The sequence below is a fragment of the Cherax quadricarinatus genome, chromosome 68, assembly GCF_038502225.1.
Source record: "Cherax quadricarinatus isolate ZL_2023a chromosome 68, ASM3850222v1, whole genome shotgun sequence".
NCBI lineage: Eukaryota > Metazoa > Arthropoda > Malacostraca > Decapoda > Parastacidae > Cherax > Cherax quadricarinatus.
The window spans coordinates 14567282-14592281 of record NC_091359.1 but is presented as its reverse complement, the minus strand read 5'-3'; the positions used below and the strand labels follow the sequence as shown (position 1 = coordinate 14592281).

The 25000-nt window shown below is 46.0% G+C and overlaps 1 protein-coding gene across 1 annotated transcript in view; it reads right to left on the bottom strand.

The window, feature by feature from the left end:
* The window catches only part of para (sodium voltage-gated channel paralytic), a 431083-nt gene extending 417337 nt beyond the window's left edge, over positions 1-13746 (bottom strand). Inside the window, exon 1 of the mRNA XM_070099700.1 lies at positions 13163-13746. The gene's annotated coding sequence lies outside the window, so the exon portion shown is untranslated. The remainder of the gene's footprint in view (positions 1-13162) is intronic.
* Between the last annotated feature and the right edge of the window lie 11254 nt (positions 13747-25000).

Genomic DNA, 25000 nt, shown 5'->3' with positions numbered 1-25000 from the left:
AAGAGGAAATAATTATGACACTTTATAAGCCAAGACAAGAGTTCATTAAGTGTTCTTAATAAATCTAATAGAGTTCTTGGCTTCTTATAAATAAGTATAAATAATTCAAGTCCTCAGGTTATACTTCAACTTTATATATCTCTGGTTAGACCTTAAGCAGATTATGCTGTTCAGTTCTGGTCTCCATATTATAGATGAACTTAAAATGGATTAGAAAATATACAGTGAAGGATGATATTATCTGGAAGGGCGTAGAATTAGGGAGGATATGACTAAAGCGTTAAATGGAAAACAGGAAGAACGGGAATACAGTCTGCTGAATATATCTAACGAAACAGGACTCGCATCAATGGATTCAAATTGGACAAATCTAGATTTAGAAGGATACCGGGTAGTACTGATTTGGTAACACAGTTGTAGACGAGTGGAACAAATTGCCAGGTAGCGTCACTGAGTCAGGAATTTTCGGAAGCTTTAAATATAGGTTGATCGGGTACATGAGTGAGTGTGAGGTAGAATTGCCTAGTATTGGTCAGTGGGCCTGCTGCAGTGCTCCTTCGTTTTGATAAATCTCTCGGGATGTGCATCAGTGTAAGTCTCACTATGTATAACCAGAGGGAAGTACATCTCAGTGTGTATATACTTAGAGGCGTGTATCTTAGTGTATATACACTGAGAGGTATGCATCTCAGTGAGCACACACTGACAGAGGTGTATCTTAGTGTATACACACTGAGAGGTGTATATCTCAGTGTATGTACACTGAGAGGTATGTATCTCAGTGAGCACATACTGACAGGGGTATATCTCAGTGTATACACACTGAGAGGTGTGTATCTCAGTGAGTATACATTAAGATGTGTGTATCTCAGTGTGTATGCATTGAGGCGTGTATTGATCAGTGTATATTCACTGAGCGGCGTATATCTCAGTGTCCATACACTGAGAGGTGTGTATCTCAGTGTTTATACGCTGACAGGTTTGTATCTCACAGCATATATACACAGTGAAAGATGTGAATGTCTCAGTATACACAGTGATCAAATGACTACAGTTAAAATTTCAAATTGCAGTTTATTATTATTATTATTATTATTATTATTATTATTATTATTATTATTATTATTATTATTATTATTATTATTATTATCATCATTATTATTATTATTATTATTATTATTATTATTATTATTATTATTATTATTATTATCATTATTATTATTATTATTATTATTATTATTATTATTATTATTATTATTATTATTATTATTATTATTATTATAAATCACAGCAGACACACTAGAGCCAAAAAAAATGTGCACACTAAATGTCATCAATTACATTATCTCTACGAACAACAACAACAACATCTTAACAAAAACATTATCCTTTGAACAAGGACACAGTATCTGCAACAACGACACAGTATCTGCAACAACGACACAGTATCTGCAACAACGACACAGTATCTGCAACAACGACACAGTTTCCCTCAGCAACTACACTATCATTCGCAACAATGACATTGTACCTACAAAACAACAACAGTATCTCTCCAAACAACTGCACTATAGCTTAATAAACAATGCCATTATATATATCTGAACACTAACACTATATTCCCCTTCATTCACACACACACACACAAAAATAGCAAGAACAACAAAGACAGCATGAAATTAAGTAATTAAATCTCCCCCAAATCTTATTTTACTACGAGCAACAAGGACAACAAAGACAGCATGAAATAAGTAACTAAATCTTCCCTATTCTTTATTTTAGTACTAGTAACAAGAACAACAAAGACAGCACGAAATGAGGTTAACGACCTGGCTCTCCCTCACCAAGGACAACAAGAACAAACAAAGACAGCACTAACAGAGGTTAACGACCTCGCTCGTAGAAATGACATTTCCCAATGGAATGCGTGCAGTCCAAAATTTCCAGAGTCATTTCTCCAGAGTCAGCGTCCAAATCATCTCATTCATCATTTTATTTTTCATCCTTCGTTATAAGACAGACGTTCTGAGACGGAATTCCCTTATTATGCGCTGCCAAACGTACGACAACACTTTTTTCAATTCATTATCTCCGGTAAGTTATTCGAAAGTTTAAGTTAGCTTATTTAAACCTAAGTTAACTTAACTTACCATGAATTATGCTTAATCTAACTTGACGAAAAAATCCTCAGAACGAAGCACCACTGCAGCAGGCCTACCGACCCATACTGGGCAAGTCTATCTCACACCCACTCATGTACCTGATCAACCTCTATTTAAAGCTACCCACAGTTCCTGACTCAGTGACGCTACCTGGCAGTTTGTTCAACTCATCTACAACTCTGTTACTAAATCAGTACTTCGCAGTATCCATTCTAAATGTAAATTTGTTCAACTTAAATGCACTGTTGCGAGTCCTCTCTTGGTTAAATATTTTCAGCATGCTATTTATATCCCCTTTATTTATTCCTGTTTTCCGTTTATGCACTTCAATCACATCTCTAATTCCACGTCTTTCCAGAGAGTACAAGTTCGGTGCCTTCAGCTTGTCTTCGTAGGAAAGATTTTTGTTACATGGAATCAACTTCGTCATCCTTCACTGTGTATTTTCCAGCATATTCCAGCAACATCATGAAATCTTGGTTCAGAGAACATCTCCACAACCTTCTTAACTACTATTGACCCGTTCCTCGGGTATGACCTACTTTCACTGGGAAATCCCGCCTACCAGTGACAATGTCTTCGTCTGCTACACGTCCCTCACCACTGACTCCAGTATATAAGCGCCAGCTAACCTTGCCTGTGCTTCAGAGTCTTCAAGACCACGGTGCTCTTCACCAACTCCAAGGCTTAGGGACTGATTACCTCAGCTTTTGCATATATTACTACTGTCCTCCAATTATATCCTTGAATATATACTGATAAAGCCACTGGATGGCGAAACGTATACAATAAAGACACCCAGATGTTGCACATGTCTAATTTTCATCACATTTCTCATTCTTTAATACAGAGAGCAGAACTGAACAGCATAATCTACTTAAGGTCTAACCAGAGATAAGTATAACCCGAGGACTTGAATTATTTATACTTATTTATAAGAAGCCAAGAACTATTAGATTTATTAAGAACACATAATGTACTCTTGTCTTGGCTTTAAATTTCGGCTAACCAGAACTCCTACATAGTTTTCACATTCACTTTGACTAAGAACTACATTGTTTATCTTATAAAGTGCCATAATTATTTCCTCTTCCTAGGATTAGAACCTTACACTTGTCTGCACTGAACTGCGTCTGCCACTTCGGTGACCATAACATCAACCTCTGCAGGTCGTCCAGCAGCCTTCTAGTGTCAACATTAGCAATTATTTGACGACCCATTTTAGTGTCAACGTCAAACTTATCTTGCTATTGATTCCTTTATCTATTAATAATAATAATAATAATAATAATAATAATAATAATAATAATAATAATAATAATAATAATAATAATAATAATAATGATAATAAGGATGACAGTAATAATAATAATAATAATAATAATAATAATAATAATAATAATAATAATAATAATAATAATAATAATAATAATAATAATAATAGTGTAATTTTGTAGGTTATACGAATCCTCGTTTTTTCACCTGGTCATTCCACTCTATAAGCTCTCGTAGCCTACCATAAGCTCTTATAAGCTCTCGTAGCCTACCATAAGCTCTTATAAGCTCTCGTAGCCTACCATAAGCTCTTATAAGCTCTCGTAGCCTACCATAAGCTCTTATAAGCTCTCGTAGCCTACCATAAGCTCTTATAAGCTCTCGTAGCCTACCATAAGCTCTTATAAGCTCTCGTAGCCTACCATAAGCTCTTATAAGCTCTCGTAGCCTACCATAAGCTCTTATAAGCTCTCGTAGCCTACCATAAGCTCTTATAAGCTCTCGTAGCCTACCATAAGCTCTTATAAGCTCTCGTAGCCTACCATAAGCTCTTATAAGCTCTCGTAGCCTACCATAAGCTCTTATAAGCTCTCGTAGCCTACCATAAGCTCTTATAAGCTCTCGTAGCCTACCATAAGCTCTTATAAGCTCTCGTAGCCTACCATAAGCTCTTATAAGCTCTCGTAGCCTACCATAAGCTCTTATAAGCTCTCGTAGCCTACCATAAGCTCTTATAAGCTCTCGTAGCCTACCATAAGCTCTTATAAGCTCTCGTAGCCTACCATAAGCTCTTATAAGCTCTACAATTAACATATTTGCACTCAGGTTTCTAGCGTGCACTCTACCGTGCTCCTGTGTGTGTGTGGCAACACTGTTGGTGAGCATGGCGGGTGTGGCAACACTGTTGGTGAGCATGGCGAGTGTGGCAACACTGTTGGTGAGCATGGCGAGTGTGGCAACACTGTTGGTGAGCATGGCGGGTGTGGCAACACTGTTGGTGAGCATGGCGGGTGTGGCAACACTGTTGGTGAGCATGGCGGGTGTGGCAACACTGTTGGTGAGCATGGCGGGTGTGGCAACACTGTTGGTGAGCATGGCGGGTGTGGCAACACTGCAGAAAGAGTCGATTGAGACCACACGCAAAAGACCTGAATTTTTTTGGTCCAAGTCCTGTCGTCTGTTCGGTCTCTCTCACTCTCTAACTCCTTGGATCAAAAGCCTTTCATGGGCATACAGTGCAGCTGGAGGCATTCGTGTACTCACCTAGTTGTAAGTGCAAGGGTTGAATCAAGGCTCCTGGCCTCCCTGCTATGCTCTAGACACTATTTCCTGCTTTGTGACTGCTACCGTGCCTAGTCTTAAAGCTGTGTACGTGCCCCCTCGCACGGGTCACTCACCTTTCTGACCCCGCTAAGAGTTGAGGACATATTTCTTGGCGTAGATCTGCCTTATTTGCATATCCACATGATTCTCATTTATATTTTCTGAGGTCTGTTTGTTTCTCATTGTCAACGGTGACCGTTTGTCGAGCATTCTATCGCGGTTCTCTCTCCTCTCTCTCTCTCTCTCTCTCTCTCTCTCTCTCTCTCTCTCTCTCTCTCTCTTCCATTTAAAAATATCTCGTAACGTTATGAAAAAATACAGTTGGGGAACAGGAAGAAACAGTAGCCAGCTGTACACCAGACACTTCAAATGCAGAATATGATGCAGGTGAAGTCAGCTGTGTACCCGAGGCTTCAGCTACACAACTGACTTCATTTCCGTGCTGCGGGAACGAGTTAATCACTCAAGTCATTGTGGCTACAACTGAGAGGCGGGCCGAGTCACCTGAAGGTTGAAAGTCGCAACCGAAAAGGCCAAAATTTTCATCAACAGCTCGCACATAGAAAAGGCACCTTTACACGATGTTTCGGTCCATACAAGACTTTTGTCAAGTCACATATAAGAGAGAGAAAACAAGAAGGCCAAAAGGCAGGGTGAGAGACAGAGGGGAGGAAGGGAGTGGAAGTAGTTGAAGTGATGGTAGTCATAGTAGTAGTAGTAGTATTAGTAGTAATAGCAAAAGTAGTCGTACTAGTAGCAGAAGTAGTAGAAGTAGTAGTAGTAGTAGTAATAGTAGTAGTAGTGGTGGTAATGGTAGTAGCAGTAATAGTAGTAATAGTGGTAATGGTAGTAGTGACAATAGTAGTACTATTGGTAGTACTGGTAGCAGTGGCAATAGTAGTACTTGTTGTAGTGGCAGTAGTAGTAGTAGTAGTAATAGTAGCAGCAGCAGTAGTAGTAGCAGCAGTAGCAACAGCAGCAGCAGCAGCACTAGTAATAGTAATAGAATTAGTAGTAGTAATTCTAGCAGTAGAATTAAATGCTGTTCTTGAAAAGGGAAGATCCAGAGTGTAGGTGCTGTGTATTGCCCGTCTTGTGGCATAGAAGCTGTCTTCCCCGTGTCCAGGAAGTGGAGCCAAACCTGGAATCTAGACATTAGTGAGCTTGTGACGTACATAACAGTAAGGCCATCCATGTCACTCCAAAGCTGAAGGCTCTGCTGAAATGACAGATCCATCCAGGCCAGGTCCAAGCCAGGTCTAGGGCAGAGGTAAGCCGTCCTGCACTGGACTCCATTCTGTCAGGAAGTCGTAGGTTAGACGGGGGTCAGGCAGTCCATGAAATTGGTGAGTCGTACAGAGTTTTGCAGCATCTGCTGTCAAGCAGGTACGACAGTGCTGTCAAGCAGATATAACTATGCTCTCAAGCAGATATAACTATGCTCTCAAGCAGGTATAACTATGCTGCAAAGCAGGTACAACTATGCTGTCAAGCAGGTATAACTATGCTACAAAACAGGTACAACTATGCTGTCCAGCAGGTATAACTATGCTGTCAACAGGTATAACTATATTGTGAAGCAGGCATAACTATGCTTTCAAGCAAGTAGGAGATACTACTTGTACTGTTAGTTATCCTGGCTGTCTTGCTTACAAGATTTACCACATGATTTTTCATAGACATGTTTTGAGTCATATTTCACTCTTAGAAGAGAGAGAGAGAGAGAGAGAGAGAGAGAGAGAGAGAGAGAGAGAGAGAGAGAGAGAGAGAGAGAGAGAGAGAGAGAGACAGACAGACAGACAGACAGACAGAGAGAATCAGTACACAGCACCTGACTACACTTTGATCACGTGTAAACTGTTGATGACAGCTGGTATCCACGGCTGACATGTGTGTTTCACCCACTTGTGTTTCATCCACTTGTGTTTCACCCACTTGTGTTTCACCCACTTGTATTTCACCTACTTGTGTTTCACCCACTTGTGTTTCACCCACTTGTATTTCACCTACTTGTGTTTCACCCACTTGTGTTTCACCCACTTGCATTTCACCTGCTTGTGTTTCACCCACTTGTGTTTCACCCACTTGTATTTCACCTACTTGTGTTTCACCCACTTGTGTTTCACCCACTTGTATTTCACCTACTTGTGTTTCACCCACTTGTGTTTCACCCACTTGTATTTCACCTACTTGTGTTTCACCCACTTGTGTTTCACCCACTTGTATTTCACCTACTTGTGTTTCACCCACTTGTGTTTCACCCACTTGTGTTTCACCCACTTGTGTTTCACCCACTTGTGTTTCACCCACTTGTGTTTCACCCACTTGTGTTTCACCCACTTGTGTTTCACCCACTTGTGTTTCACCCACTTGTGTTTCACCCACTTGTGTTTCACCCACTTGTGTTTCACCTACTTGTGTTTCACCCACTTGTGTTTCACCCACTTGTGTTTCACCCACTTGTGTTTCACCCACTTGTGTTTCACCCACTTGTGTTTCACCCACTTGTGTTTCACCCACTTGTGTTTCACCCACTTGTGTTTCACCCACTTGTGTTTCACCCACTTGTGTTTCACCCACTTGTGTTTCACCTACTTGTGTTTCACCCACTTGTGTTTCACCCACTTGTATTTCACCTACTTGTGTTTCACCCACTTGTGTTTCACCCACTTGTATTTCACCTACTTGTATTTCACCTGCTTGTGTCTCACCAACTTGTGTCTCACCCACTTGTGTTTCACCCACTTGTGTTTCACCCACTTGTGTTTCACCCACTTGTGTTTTACCCACTTGTGTTTCACTTGTGTCTCTAGTTGTATTGGTGAATGGATGGAGGTGGAGGAGAGAGAGAGAGAGAGAGAGAGAGAGAGAGAGAGAGAGATAGAGAGGGGGGGAGGGATGGAGGGGGTGACACTCCCCTAATACTGATGATAGTTGCTGCCACTGCCGCCAGAGGGCTTCAACAGTCACCCACACCCAACAGTGCCACTACCAGAATTAAAGCCAGCTCTAGGAGGAGGAGAAGAAGAAATGAGAGATATAGGGAAAGGCGAGAACTCTAGGGGAAAGGAGAAAGCTCTAAAGCAAGAGCTATAAAGGAAGGGAAAAGCTCTAGGGGTCAGGAAAAAGATTTAGGCAGAGAGCTCTAGTGGAAGGAGAAAGATCTGGGAAAGAGAGCTCTAGGATCAGAAGAAAGATCTGGGAAAGAGAGCTCTAGGATCAGAAGAAAGATCTGGGAAAGAGAGCTCTAGGATCAGAAGAAAGATCTGGGAAAGAGAGCTCTAGGATCAGGAGAAAGCTCTAAAGAAAGATCTTTAAGGCAAATGAAGAGCTCTAGTACCACTTCTCTGTCACTTGTTCTACATAACACTTGTTCTGTATAACACTTGTTCTGTATAACACTTGTTCTATATAACACTTGTTCTATATAACACTTGTTCTGTATAACACAGTAGTATTTTAAGGGTGACAGTTAACAGTTACACACGTCAGTTCCTGCAGACTGTATATAACTTTAACCAGTTACTGATGACTAGGTGAAGCACTCCAGTGTTACGTCGTTATTATGATAAACAAGGGGAAGCGCTAAACCCATAGTGGGCCAGACAACATTGGAAGTACTATTTAAAACAAGGGACTGGGGTCGTGTTTACAAAGGTTAGTTAAGTGAAACTTGGTAGACAAGTACCCTAGAGTTTGATGAAAATACATAATGAAATGTGTGGGAAATGACCGTAGAGTTTTGTTAAATACTGTAGTGAAATCTGCTGGGATATGTCCGTAGAGTTTTCAACCTTGATTAGTGAAATGTTGTGGGGAGTGAGCGTAGAGTTCCCCATCTCCCCTTGAGCAAATAACAGTGTATAGGATCTTTGTAGAATCATAATACGTGTATTTAGAATTATAACACAATGTGTGTGATCATCATACGATAGGAAAGGAGTGTAGACTAATCATCGGAAGATATCACTCTGTGTGGGATCATCGTAGGATCATAATGCACAGTGTTCGATCATTGTAAAATCACAACACTGTGCTTTGAATTCCAGCATTATGTGTAAATCACTGTTGGATCATAACACCATGTGTAAGTCACTGTACTATCACAACAGTGTGTGGATCACTGAATGATTCTAGACGAGGTGTTAACAATAATTCTTTATCTACCTAGTAAGCTTTATTCACCTAAGTATATTTATTTACCCACCCACTAGGCATATTTCCATACCCCTAGATATTTTTCTATACCCACTGGGACGATTAAGATGGGCACCTGTGAATCTCGTTCCCTGTATCGTGCTTACAGTGGCATCATTTCAATTTCCTTAAGTCACAGTTTTAAATCCACTGTGTTAGGTAGAGTGACAGAACCATGCAGTGACTGGACGATGAAATCGGGATTAGAACCACGACAGAACTGGGCATCCTAGCAGAGAAGTTAGGACTGGTATGATAGAACCATCAGATGTAGCGTGGGGCCCAGGAGAGACAGTCTGGAACCAGAAAACCTGACGTAGAACAATGATAAAACCGGAAAATACGAGCTAAAAAATGATGAAAAAAAGCTTGCCATAAAATATCATATTTAAAGTAGACTTTAAGATGACGAGTTTACATTCACGAGTTTGCAGACAACAGTTTACAGGCACTAGTTTACAGTAATGCAGTCAGACACACCGACTGCTGTAAACAATTTACTACTGCAGTAATATCTCATTATCATAACAATGGAGGAAACGCTAAACCCCCAGGGGCCATACAACACCAGAGGAGTTCCTACATTTAAAGGGCTACTAGGATGTGGCTACCCAGGCTTAGCTAAGTTAAACTTGCTGGGAAAAACACGAAGTGTTCATGATAGAGAGTAGTTAAACGTTGGGTGGAAGAACCGTGGAGTTTTGCTGTCCAATATAAACTTTGTTGATGATAACCATAGTGGATGTATATATATAAATATATATATATATATATATATATATATATATATATATATATATATATATATATATATATATTCTGCACAATAATGATATGGATTACTTAAGAAATATATTTATATGATCAATGGAGAAAGCACAAGAGTCTGGAAGAAAGTACAAGACCATGAAAGAAAGTACAAGACTATGAAAGAAAGTACAAGACCATGAAAGAAAGTACAAGACCATGAAAGAAAGTGCAGGACCATGAAAGAAATTACAGGACCATGAAAGAATGTACAGGGCAAAGAAAAAAGTACAGGACCATGAAAGGATGTACGGGACCATGAAAAAAGTACAGGACCATGAAAAAAGTACAGGACCATGAAATAAATTACAGGACCATGAAAGAATGTACAGGGCAAAGAAAGAAAGTACAGGACCATGAAAGAAAGGACAATATCATGAAGGAAAGTACAAGACCATGAACGAAAGTGCAAGACCATGAAAGAAAACGCAGGACCATGAAAGAAAGTACAAGACCATGAAAGAAAGTATAAGACCATGAAAGAAAGTACAAGACCATGAAAAAAATATAGGACCATGAAGGAAAGTACAAGACCATGAAAGAAAGCACAGGATCATGAAAGAAAGTACAAGACCATGAAAGAAAGTATAAGACCATGAAAAAAGTATAGGACCATGAAGGAAAGTACAAGACCATGGAGGAAAGTACAAGACCATGAAAGAAAGTATAAGACCATGAAAGAAGTACAAGACCATGAAAGAAGTACAGGACCATGAAGGAAAGTACAAGACCATTAAAGAAAGTACAAGACCATGAACGAAAGTACAAGACCATGAAGGAAAGCACAAGACCATGAAAGAAAGTACAAGACCATGAAAGAAAGTACAAGACCACGAAAGAAAGTATATGACCGTGAAAGAAAGTACAGGACCATGAAAAAGTACAGGACCATGAAAGAAAGTACAAACAATGAAAGAAAGTACAAGCCTATGAAAGAAAGGACAAGACGATGAATGAAAGGACAAGACCATGAAAGAAAGGACAAGGACATGAAAGAAAGTACAAACAACGAAAGAAAGTACAAGCCTATGAAAGAAAGGACAAGACCATGAATGAAAGGACAAGACCATGAAAGGACAAGGACATGAAAGAAAGTACAAAATGAAAGAAAGTACAAGCCTATGAAAGAAAGGACAAGACCATGAATGAAAGGACAAGACCATGAAAGAAAGGACAAGGACATGAAAGAAAGTACAAACAATGAAAGAAAGTACAAGCCTATGAAAGAAAGGACAAGACCATGGAAAAGAAACTATAAGCCCATGAAAGTAAGTACAGATCATGAAAGAAAGTGCAAGGCAAAGGAAAATAACGAGACGAATAAAGACAATATGAGTTCATGGGGTTCGAACCCCATCTCCCTGTAAAGGGCAACGCACTATGACAAAGGTTGCATACAAGGCAGACCTGTTCTCTTGAATGACATATTCACTACGTTGCAGATATGGGGTGAAGGGGGGTACCCCGTTCCTGGGGTCCCGGGATGGGCGGGGTTTCCCTTCCTGGGGCCCAGGGATGGCTGAGGTCGGTCTTCCTGGGGTCCAGGGATGGATGTGGTCGGTCTTCCTGGGATCCAGGGAAGGGGGGGCGCTCTTACTGGGGTCCAGGGATGGATGAGGTCGGTCTTCCTGGGGTCTAGGGATGGATGCGGTCTTCCTGGGGTCTAGGGATGGATGCGGTCTTCCTGGGATCCAGGGAAGGGGGGGGCGCTCTTACTGGGGTCCAGGGATGGGTGAGGGGTCCCCTTTCCTGGGGTCCAGGGATGGATGTGATCGGCCTTCCTGGGAACCAAGGATAGGTGGGGGCCGCTCTTATTGGGGTCCAAGGATGGGTGGGGGTTCCCTCTTCCTGGGGTCCGAGGATGGGAGGGTCAATCATCTTGGGGTACAGGGTTAAGTAAAGTCTTTTCCGGGGATGGAAAAGAGTCAGTCAGTCTTCCTGGGGTACAGGGTTGAGTGAGGTCCTTCTTGTGTACTGGGAGGGGTTCCAATTCCTGGGGTCCAGGACGGATATGGCCCTCTCTTCCTGGGGGGTTCTGGATGATGTCCCTGTTCTTTATACAAGGTATTTAGGGGTCGTTTGTCTTCCTGGGGTCCATTAAAAAGGGGGTCCTAAACATCCCCTCCATTACCGTCAAGTTATCAAAGTCTCCCATTATCAACATCAACCCAACAGCAGTTTTCTATAATTCATTCAACGACTTTGTGGTATAACTGCCCTAGTGAACCAGCTGATCAATATAAACAAACGCTCGCGTTACCAATTCCATCACCGTATTCTCATCATCACCACTATTATAATCATTAACGCCATTGATTACCATATAACAAAGACCATTATATTGCGTCTGAGTTTTACTGCAGGTGATGCAAGTTCTGATCCATCATGAATGATTCTAATTTTCGGAAAAATCTTGAAATTTTGGGAAATATTACTGAAATCTCTCGTATAAATTTCCTCTTCATAGAGATTTTTTGGGGTAAATTAGACTAAAAAAGGTTCATCCAAAATTGACTAGCGAGTCGAAAGGCCTTCATACTAAGTGGAATTCAATTTTGAGAGCTTAATGTATATAATACGTATTTAATTTGTATAAAAGGGAAAAAAACTCAAAGGCAAAAATAGAGAGAGAAATGTAGGGAAAGATAATTCCTTATTTTCGCTTCTGTTTACATCAGAATATTTTTCATTCGTACCTCAAACATCACATCACACATCCATGCTCCTAACTACATAATTTAAGTATATGTCCTATTATCTACTTAGATTATGCACAGAAGAGCACGGGAAAGTTTGTTTTTGTCTCATGTTTCGTCGTTTCAGAGCGTTTATCAACATATTTTTTCAATTTTAGCTACGATATGGTAATGAATAACAGAAATGATGTTACATTGTGTAGAAAAAACACATATTACCTGCTGTTTTTTTAAATTATATGTGACTTTTTTGGTAAAATCTTGAAGTTTGAAAGTCTGGTTGCAAAGCCGGAAACTAATTTCAGCAATAATGCAACAGCAGCAGTGGTAGTAGTAGTAGTATTAGTATTAGTAGTAGTATTAGTGTAGTAGTAGTAGTAGCAGTAGTAGTAGTATTACTAGTAGTAGTAGTACTAGTAGTAGTAGTAGTAGTAGTAGCAGCTGTGACATTTACTCCAGAATTTTTTGGGGATCGAAGGTGACCCAACGCTCATAGTTACGACATAAATATATATTAAATACACCAAAACACAAAGACTGAATCACAAAACGGTGTAAGCAAAGAACATAAACCCAGAACACAGACAAAATACTCCCGTACCAACTTAAAATAAACCAGCATCGGATTTTATACCTCCCTCAGCCAGAGTGGAGACACAGGAATGTGGGAACAAAAAACTATTTTTTGTAATTAATTCTCACCTTTAGATCACAAGCTGGAGAATGACGGCTCCATTCCTGACCTTCCACACAGATGGTTCACTGCTAGTGATGATGGCACAGCTTGTAGTACCAACAAGCTGTCAGAACCTCTTGCTGAAGAACCACGTACTTTTAAACCCTCTTTGGCTGCTACAAATGTACAAGCCTAGTACACAAGTGTAGTAGTAGCAGTAGTAGTATTAGTAGTAATAGTAGTAGTAGTACACGGAAGTACAACAGCACGTCTTATGAGGATGGATCACCCGAATGAGATGTACACTGCGCTACTACAGGTTTAAACTATTAACTTGCTACTCGACTACTTGTTCATCTTCATGAGTCGTAAGTAAGTTGCGTATTCCTTGTTAAATTTGTCAGTGATGATGCAGTGTCGTCCAAAGCCCATCCCCCTTACATACTTTGAGGGTGTGGGCTTGTGTGTATGGGGTGTGTGTGTGGGGGGGAAGGGTGCGTTAGGGGGATGGTGTAGTGGTGGTGGTTATGGTGGTATGGGCGGCGCGAGGGGCGGCAGCAGCGAGCATCGTTCACGCCAGAGCCGACGAGAAGTTCACGCGCCCGAGGTTGGCCACCGTCTGAGCCGGCGGCAGGGGGCAAGCCCCCCGCCGCAACCCGAGCCCGGCCGAGCTCCGCCGAGTACCGCCGAAACCCCCCTCCCCTCATTCCTCCCACCCCTCCCGCACCCCGCCATCATGGCTGCCGCCGCCGCGCGCCCCTCCCCCTCCCCGCCATCATGGCCGCCGCCCACAACACCGCCGCCCTGGCCAGTCGATACCAGCTCCAACCCTCCCTCCAACACCACAACATGGTGCTCCACCAGTCCCTTCCTATCACCCTCCAACCTACCACAATCAACCATTAACCTCTCACCATTAAACCCAAGGAACTGTAAACCTCTCACCAGTACATCCGAAGAACTGTAAACCATTCACCAGTACACCCAGAGAACTGTACACTTCTCACCATTACACCCAGTACACAGTTAACAACACCCTTCCACTGAGTAACCCCCCCCCCCCAACATCCATCTTCCTCACTGAAAAAAATCCTAACTACACTTCTAAAATAAATTCATATATCCCATTCCTCCATTCATAAATAAATCCAAATTATCCATACGATAAAAAAAAATAAATTTGTGTGGGTACCTAGTTTTTTTCAGTAGGTGAAGGTGGAGGTAAAACTACCTTTGTTATGAATGGGGAAAAAAATTTTTTCTTTAAAAATTACCATGAAAAGGGAAAAAACGTTTTTTTCTTCTTCAAAATTTTTTATAAATAAGGAAACCGTTTTTCCCCTTCAAAAAATTTAATGAGCGAGGAAAAGGCGTTTTTCCTCAAAAAACTTTTATGAATGGGGGTAGAAACGTGTTCTTTTTTCCTTCAAAATTGATGAGAAACATTGAGAGTGATGAATGAGCAATGGTCTGGGACCACTACCTCCCTCCCACACCCAGACAATGGTCTGGGACCACTACCTCCCTCCCACACCCAGACAATGGTCTGGGACCACTACCTCCCTCCCACACCCAGACAATGGTCTGGGACCACTACCTCCCTCCCACACCCAGACAATGGTCTGGGACCACTACCTCCCTCCCACACCCAGACCCTCTTAAGTCTCCATCATTCAGTAGTCAGTCAAACTTCAGTTGTTATGATCAATGTGTTTATCTGATGATGGTGTGTTAGGTGTGCGGCCTTCTGTAACCTCCCCAACCCTGTAACCTCCCCTCTGTAACCTCCCCAACCCTGTAACCTCCCCTCTGTAACCTCCCCAACCCTGTAACCTTCCCTCTGTAACCTCCCCTCTGTAACCTCCCCAACCCTGTAACCTCCCCTCTGTAACCTCCCCAACCCTGTAACCTCCCCTCTGTAACCTCCCCAACCTCTGTAACCTCCCCTCTGTAACCTCCCCAACCCTGTAACCTCCCCTCTGTAACCTCCCCAACCCTGTAACCTTCCCTCTGTAACCTCCCCTCTGTAACCTCCCCAACCCTGTAACCTCCCCTCTGTAACCTCCCCAACCCTGTAACCTCCCCTCTGTAACCTCCCCAACCCTGTAACCTTCCCTCTGTAACCTCCCCTCTGTAACCTCCCCAACCCTGTAACCTCCCCTCTGTAACCTCCCCAACCCTGTAACCTCCCCTCTGTAACCTCCCCTGTAACCTCCCCCTGTAACCTCCCCCTCTGTAACCTCCCCTCTGTAACCTCCCCAACCCTGTAACCTACCCTCTGTAACCTCCCCAACCTTCCCCTGTAACCTCCCCTCTGTAACCTCCCCCTCTGTAACCTCCCCTCTGTAACCTCCCCAACCCTGTAACCTTCCCTCTGTAACCTCCCCTCTGTAACCTCCCCAACCCTGTAACCTCCCCTCTGTAACCTCCCCAACCCAGTAACCTCCCCACAGTAACCTCCCCAACCCTGTAACCTTCCCTCTGTAACCTCCCCTCTGTAACCTCCCCAACCCTGTAACCTCCCCTCTGTAACCTCCCCAACCCTGTAACCGCCCCTCTGTAACCTCCCCTCTGTAACCTCCCCAACCCTGTAACCTCCCCTCTGTAACCTCCCCAACCCTGTAACCTCCCCTCTGTAACCTCCCCAACCCTGTAACCTCCCCTCTGTAACCTCCCCAACCCTGTAACCTCCCCTCTGTAACCTCCCCCCCTGTAACCTCCCCCTGGAACCTCCCCTCTGTAACCGCCCCAACCCTGTAACCTCCCCTCTGTAACCTCCCCAACCAACCCTGTAACCTCCCCAACCCTGTAACCTCCCCTCTGTAACCTCCCCTCTGTAACCTCCCCAACCCTGTAACCTCCCCTCTGTAACCTCCCCAACCCTGTAACCTCCCCTCTGTAACCTCCCCAACCAACCCAGTAACCTCCCCAACCCTGTAACCTCCCCTCTGTAACCTCCCCAACCAACCCTGTAACCTCCCCAACCCTGTAACCTCCCCTCTGTAACCTCCCCAACCCAGTAACCTCCCCAACCTTGTAACCTCCCCTCTGTAACCTCCCCAACCCTGTAACCTCCCCTCTGTAACCTCCCCAACCCTGTAACCTCCCCTCTGTAACCTCCCCTCTGTAACCTCCCCAACCCTGTAACCTCCCCTCTGTAACCTCCCCAACCCTGTAACCTTCCCTCTGTAACCTCCCCTCTGTAACCTCCCCAACCCTGTAACCTCCCCTCTGTAACCTCCCCAACCCTGTAACCTCCCCTCTGTAACCTCCCCAACCCTGTAACCTTCCCTCTGTAACCTCCCCTCTGTAACCTCCCCAACCCTGTAACCTCCCCTCTGTAACCTCCCCAACCCTGTAACCTCCCCTCTGTAACCTCCCCAACCCTGTAACCTTCCCTCTGTAACCTCCCCTCTGTAACCTCCCCAACCCTGTAACCTCCCCTCTGTAACCTCCCCAACCCTGTAACCTCCCCTCTGTAACCTCCCCTCTGTAACCTCCCCAACTCTGTAACCTCCCCTCTGTAACCTCCCCAACCCTGTAGCCTCCCCTCTGTAACCTCCCCAACCCTGTAACCTCCCCTCTGTAACCTCCCCAACCCTGTAACCTCCCCTCTGTAACCTCCCCAACCCTGTAACCTCCCCTCTGTAACCTCCCCTCTGTAACCTCCCCAACCCTGTAACCTCCCCTCTGTAACCTCCCCAACCAACCCTGTAACCTCCCCAACCCTGTAACCTCCCCTCTGTAACCTCCCCTCTGTAACCTCCCCAACCCTGTAACCTCCCCACTGGAACCACCCCAACCCTGTAACCTCCCCTCTGTAACCTCCCCAACCAACCCAGTAACCTCCCCAACCCTGTAACCTCCCCTCTGTAACCACCCCAACCAACCCTGTAACCTCCCCAACCCTGTAACCTCCCCTCTGTAACCTCCCCAACCCTGTAACCTCCCCAACCTTGTAACCTCCCCTCTGTAACCTCCCCAACCCTGTAACCTCCCCTCTGTAACCTCCCCAACCCTGTAACCTCCCCTCTGTAACCTCCCCTCTGTAACCTCCCCAACCCTGTAACCTCCCCTCTGTAACCTCCCCAACCCTGTAACCTCCCCTCTGTAACCTCCCCAACCCTGTAACCTCCCCTCTGTAACCACCCCAACCCGGTACCCTCCCCTCTGTAACCTCCCCAACCCTGTAACCTCCCCTCTGTAACCTCCCCAACCCTGTAACCTCCCCTCTGTAACCTCCCCAACCCTGTAACCTCCCCGCTGTAACCTCCCCTCTGTAACCTCCCCAACCCTGTAGCCTCCCCAACCCTGTAACCTCCCCTCTGTAACCTCCCCAACCCTGTAACCTCCCCTCTGTAACCTCCCAACCCTGTAACCTCCTCTCTGTAACCTCCCCTCTGTAACCTCCCCAACCCTGTAACCTCCCCTCTGTAACCTCCCGAACCCTGTAACCTCCCCTCTGTAACCTCCCCAACCCTGTAACCTCCCCTCTGTAACCTCCCCAACCCTGTAACCTCCCCTCTGTAACCTCCCCAACCCTGCAACCTCCCCTCTGTAACCTCCCCAACCAACCCTGTAACCTCCCCAAACCTGTAACCTACCCTCTGTAACCTCCCCAACCCTGTAACCTCCCCTCTGTAACCTCCCCAACCCTGTAACCTCCCCTCTGTAACCTCCCCAACCAACCCTGTAACCTCCCCAACCCTGTAACCTCCCCAACCAACCCTGTAACCTCCCCAACCCTGTAACCTCCCCTCTGTAACCACCGCTCTGTAACCTCCCCTCTGTAACCTCCGCTCTGTAACCTCCCCTCTGTAACCTCCCCAACCCTGTAACCTCCCCTCTGTAACCTCCCCTCTGTAACCTCCCCTCTGTAACTTCCCCTCTGTAACCTCCCCAACCCTGTAACCTCCCCAACCCTGTAACCTCCCCAAGCAACCCTGTAACCTCCCCAACCCTGTAACCTCCCCTCTGTAACCTCTCCTCTGTAACCTCCCCTCTGTAACCTCCCCCAACCCTGTAACCTCCCCAACCCTGTAACCTCCCCTCTCTAACCTCCCCCAACCCTGTAACCTCTTCTCTGTAACCTCCCCTCTGTAACCTCCCCTCTGTAACCTCCCCTCTGTAACCTCCCATCTCTAACCTCCCCACAGAAACCTCCCCACTGTAACCTCCCCTCTCTAACATCCCCTCTGTAGCCTCCCCTCTCTAACCTCCCCTCTGTAACCTCCCCTCTGTAACCTCCCCTCGGTAACCTCCCTTCTGTAACCTCCCCTCTGTAACCTCCCCTCTGTAACCTCCCCTCTGTAACCTCCCCTCTGTAACCTCCCCTCTGTAACCTCCCCTCTGTAACCTCCCCTCTATAACCACCCCTCTGTAACCTCCAATCTCTAACCTCCCCTCTGTAACCTCCCCTCTCTAACCTCCCCTCTGTAACCTCCCCTCTGTAACCTCCCCTCTATAACCTCCCCACTGTAACCTCCAATCTCTAACCTCCCCTCTGTAACCTCCCCTCTGTAACCTCACCTCTGTAACCTCCCCTCTGTAACCTCCCCTCTGTAACCTCCCCTCTGTAACCTCCCATCTGTAACCTCCCCAACCCTGTAACCTCCCCTCTCTAACCTCCACCAACCCTGTAACCTCCCCTCTCTAACCTCCCCAACCCTATAACCTCCCCTCTCTAACCTCCCCAACCCTATAACCTCCCCTCTCTAACCTCCCCAACCCTGTAACCTCCCCTCTCTAACCTCCCCAACCCTGTAATCTCCCGTCTCTAATCTCCCCAACCTTGTAACCTCCCCTCTCTAACCTCCCCAGCCCTGTAACCTCACCTCTCTAACCTCCCCAACCCTGTAACCTCCCCTCTCTAACCTCCCCAACCCTGTAACCTTCCGTCTCTAATCTCCCCAACCTTGTAACCTCCCCTCTCTAACCTCCCCAACCATGTAACCTCCCATCTCTAACCTCCCCAACCCTGTAAACTCCCCTCTCTAACCTCCCCAACCCTGTAACCTCCCCTCTCTAACCTCCCCAACCCTGTAACCTCCCCTCTCTAACCTCCCCAATCCTGTAACCTCCCCTCTCCATCCTCCCCTACCCTGTAACCTCCCCTCTCTAACCTGCGAAACCCTGTAACCTCCCCTTTCCACCCTCCCAAACCCTGCAAGCTCCCCTCTCTAACCTCCCCAACCCTGTAACCTCCCCTCTCTAACCTCCCCAACCCTGTAACCTCCCCTCTCTAACCTCCCCAACCCTGTAACCTCCCCTCTCTAACCTCCCCAACCCTGTAACCTCCCCTCTCTAACTTCCCCAACCCTGTAACCTCCCCTCTCTAACCTCCCCAACTCTGTAACATCATCTCTCTAACATCCCCAACCCTGTAACCTCCCCTCTCTAACCTCCCCAACCCTGTAACATCCCCCTGACCTCCCCCAACCCTGTAACATCTCTCTAACCTCATCCAACCCTGTAACCTCCCCTCTCTAACCTTCCCAACCCTGTAACCTCCCGTCTCTAATCTCCCCAACCTTGTAACCTCCCCTTTCTAACCTCCCCAACTTTGTAACCTCCCCTCTCTAACCTCCCTAACCCTGTAAACTCCCCTCTCTAACCTCCCCAACCCTGTAACCTCCCCTCTCTAACCTCCCCAATCCTGTAATCTCCCCTCTCTCACCTCCCCAACCCTGTAACCTCCCCTCTCTAACCTCCCCAACCCTGTAACCTCCCCTCTCTAACCTCCCCAACCCTGTAACATTCCCCTCTCTAACCTCCCAACCCTGTAACCTCCCTTCTCTAACTTCCCCAATCCTGTAACCTCCCCAACCCTGTAACCTCCCCAACCCTGTAACCTCCCCTCTGTAACCTCCCCAACCCTGTAACCTCCCCTCTGTAACCTCCCCCAACCCTGTAGCCTCCCCAACCCTGTAACCTCCCCTCTCTAACCTCCCCCAACCCTGTAACCCCTTCTCTGTAACCTCCCCTCTGTAACCTCCCCTCTGTAACCTCCCCTCTGTAACCTCCCCTATGTAACCTCCCCTATGTAACCTCCCTTCTGTAACCTCTCCTCTGTAACCTCCCCTCTGTAACCTCCCCTCTGTAACCTTCCCTCTGTAACCTCCCTTCTGTAACCTCCCCTCTGTAACCTGCCCTCTGTAACCTCCCCTCTCTAACCTCCTCTCTCTAACCTCCCCTCTCTAACCTCCCCTCTCTAACCTCCCCTCTCTAACCTCCCCTCTGTAACCTCCCTTCTCTAACCTCTCCTCTGTAACCTTACCTCTCTAACCTCCCCTATGTAACCTCCCCTCTGTAACCTCCCCTCTGTAACCTCCCCTCTGTAACCTCCCCTCTATAACCTCCCCTCTGTAACCTCCCCTCTGTAACCTCCCCTCTGTAACCTCCCCTCTGTAACCTCCCCTCTGTAACCTCCCCTCTGTAACCTCCCCTCTGTAACCTCCCCTCTGTAACCTCCCCTCTGTAACCTCCCCTCCCTAACCTCCTTTCCGTAACCTCCCCTCTGTAACCTCCCCTCTGTAACATCCCCTCTGTAACCTCCCCTCTGTAACCTCCCCTCTGTAACCTCCCCTCTGTAACCTCCCCTCTGTAACCTCCCCAACCCAGTAACCTCCCCTCTCTAACCTCCACCAACCCTGTAACCTCCCCTCTCTAACCTCCCCAACCCTATAACCTCCCCTCTCTAACGTCCCCAACCCTGTAACCTCCCCTCTCTAACCTCCCCAACCCTGTAACCTCCCCTCTCTAACCTCCCCAACCCTGTAATCTCCCGTCTCTAATCTCCCCAACCTTGTAATCTCCCGTCTCTAATCTCCCCAGCCCTGTAACCTCACCTCTCTAACCTCCCCAACCCTGTAACCTCCCCTCTCTAACCTCCCCAACCCTGTAACCTTCCGTCTCTAATCTCCCCAACCTTGTAACCTCCCCTCTCTAACCTCCCCAACCATGTAACCTCCCATCTCTAACCTCCCCAAGCCTGAAACCTCCCCTATCTAACCTCCCCATACCTGTGACCTCACCTCTCTAACCTCCCCAACCCTGTAACCTCCCCTCTCTAACCTCCCAATCCTGTAACCTCCCCTCTCCATCCTCCCCTACCCTGTAACCTCCCCTCTCTAACCTCCGAAACCCTGTAACCTCCCCTTTCCACCCTCCCAAACCCTGCAAGCTCCCCTCTCTAACCTCCCCAACCCTGTAACCTCCCCTCTCTAACCTCCCCAACCCTGTAACCTCCCCTCTCTAACCTCCCCAACCCTGTAACCTCCCCTCTCTAACCTCCCCAACCCTGTAACCTCCTCTCTCTAACTTCCCCAACCCTGTAACCTCCCCTCTCTAACCTCCCCAACCCTGTAACATCACCTCTCTAACCTCCCCAACCCTGTAACCTCCCCTCTCTAACCTCCCCAACCCTGTAACATCCCCCTGACCTCCCCCAACCCTGTAACATCTCTCTAACCTCATCCAACCCTGTAACCTCCCCTCTCTAACCTCCCCAACCCTGTAACCTCCCGTCTCTAATCTCCCCAACCTTGTAACCTCCCCTTTCTAACCTCCCCAACTTTGTAACCTCCCCTCTCTCGCCTCCCCAACCCTGTAACCTCCCCTCTCTAACCTCCCCAATCCTGTAATCTCCCCTCTCTAACCTCCCCAACCCTGTAACCTCCTCTCTCTAACCTCCCCAACCCTGTAACCTCCCCTCTCTAACCTCCCCAACCCTGTAACATTCCCCTCTCTAACCTCCCCAACCCTGTAACCTCCCCTCTCTAACTTCCCCAACCCTGTAACCTCACCAACCCTGTAACCTCCCCAACCCTGTAACCTCCCCTCTCTAACCTCCCCAACCCTGTAGCATCCCCTCTCTAACCTCCCCAACCCTGTAACCTCCCCTCTCTAACCTCCCCAACCCTGTAATATCCCCCTGCCCTCCCCAACCCTGTAACATCTCTCTTACCTCATCCAACCCTGTAACCTCCCCTCTCTAACCTCCCCAACCCTGTAACCTCCCCTCTCTAACGTTCCCAACCCTGTAACATCCCCCTAACCTCCCCAACCCTGTAACCTCCCCCTCTCTAACCTCCTCCAACCCTGTAACATCTCTCTAACCTCCCCAACCCTGTAACCTCCCCTCTCTAACCTCCCCAACCGTGTAACCTCTCCTCTCTAACCTCCCCAACCCTGTAACCTCCCCTTTCTAACCTCCCCTTTCTAACCTCCCCAACCCTGTAACCTCCCTTCTCTAACCTCTCCAACCCTGTAACCTCCCCTCTCTAACCTCCCCAACCCTGTAACATCCCCCTAACCTCCCCAACCCTGTAACCTCCCCCTCTCTAACCTCCTCCAACCCTGTAACATCTCTCTAACCTCCCCAACCCTGTAGCCTACCCTCTCTAACCTCCCCAACCCTGTAACATCTCTCTAACCTCCCAGTAAATTTCCCTGATCCCTTAACCTTCCCCTAAACTCTCCAACCCCTCTAACCTCCCCTAAACTCCCCAACCCTTAACCTTCCCCTAACCTCCCCGAAATTCCCCGACCCCCTAACTTTCCCTTAACTTTCCCCTAAACTCTCCAGTCCCCTAACCTCCCCGTAAACTCCTCAGTCGCCCTAACCTCCTCCTAAATTCCCCAACCATCTATCCTTCCCCTAACCTCCCCAGCCTCCTAACCTTCCCCTCCCCTCCACTAAACTCCCCTTCCTCCTAAACTTTCCCTAACCTCCCCTGAACTCCTCAACCTTCCCGTAACTTCCACTAAACTCCTCCAATTCCTCTAACCTTCCCCTGACCTTCCTTATCTCCCCAACCCCCTAACCTTTCCCTAAACTCCCCCAACCCCGAAACCTTAACCTAACCTCCTCCTAACTTCTCCAACACCCTAACCTCTCTCTCCCTTCACCTTCACTACACCCAAACAATAAAGGCACCACCACCACCACCACCAACAACAACAACAACAACAACAACAACAACAACAACAACAACAACAACAACAACAACAACACCTGCAACATCATCAATAACAACAACGTGGGAAGCAGTTACAACAAATGCAGCAAGCATTTGTAGAGTTGTAGCAACCACAACTGTAACAACCACAACTGTAACAACCACAACTGTAACAACCACAACTGTAACAACCAAAACTGTAACAACCACAACTGTAACAACCAAAACTGTAACAACCACAACTGTAACAACCACAACTGTAACAACGAAAACTGTAACAACCACAACTGTAACAACCACAACTGTAACAACCAAAACTGTAACAACCACAACTGTAACAACCACAACTGTAACAACCAAAACTGTAACAACCAAAACTGTAACAACCACAACTGTAGCAACCACAACTGTAACAACCACAACTGTAACAACCACAACTGTAACAACCACAACTGTAACAACCACAACTGTAACAACCACAACTGTAACAACCACAACTGTAACAACCACAACTGTAACAACCACAACTGTAGCAACCACAACTGTAACAACCACAACTGTAACAACCACAACTGTAACAACCACAACTGTAACAACCAAAACTGTAACAACCAAAACTGTAACAACCACAACTGTAACAACCACAACTGTAACAACCAAAACTGTAACAACCAAAACTGTAACAACCACAACTGTAGCAACCACAACTGTAACATCCAAAACTGTAACAGAAACAACTGTAACAACCACTACTATAACAACTACTACTATAACAACCACTACTATAACAACCACTACTATAACAACCACTACTATAACAACCACTACTATAACAACCACAACTGTAACAACCAAACCTGCAGTAACTACGACTGTAACAACTACAACTGTAACAACTACAACTGTAACAACCACAACTGTAACAACCAAACCTGCAGTAACTACGACTGTAACAACTACAACTGTAACAACTACAACTGTAATAACTACAACTGTAACAACCACAACTGTAACAACTACAACTGTAACAACCTCAACTGTAACAACCACAACTGTAACAACCACAGCTGTAACAACCACAACTGTAACAACCAAAGCTGCAGTAACTACGACTGTAACAACTACAACCGTAACAACCACAGCTGTAACAACTACAACTGTAACAACTACAACTGTAACAACCACAACTGTAACAACCACAGCTGTAACAACCACAACTGTAACAACCAAAGCTGCAGTAACTACGACTGTAACAACTACAACCGTAACAACTACAACTGTAACAACCACAACTGTAACAACCACAACTGTAACAACTACAACTGTAACAACTACAACTGTAACAACTACAACTGTAACAACCACAACTGTAACAACCACAACTGTAACAACCAAACCTGCAGTAACTACGACTGTAACAACAACTGTAACAACCACAGCTGTAACAACCACAACTGTAACAACTACAACTGTAACAACCACAACTGTAACAACCACAACTGTAACAACCACAACTGTAACAACCAAACCTGCAGTAACTACGACTGTAACAACAACTGTAACAACCACAACTGTAACAACTACAACTGTAACAACCACAACTGTAACAACCAAAGCTGCAGTAACTACGACTGTAACAACTACAACCGTAACAACCACACCTGTACCAACTACAACTGTAACAACCACAACTGTAACAACCACACCTGTACCAACTACAACTGTAGCAACCACAACTGTAACAGCCACAGCTGTAACAACCACAACTGTAACAACCACAACTGTAACAACAACAACTGTAACAACCACAACTGTAACAACCACAATTGTAACAACCACAATTGTAACAACCACAACTGCAACAACCACAACTGTAACAGCCACAGCTGTAACAACCACAACTGT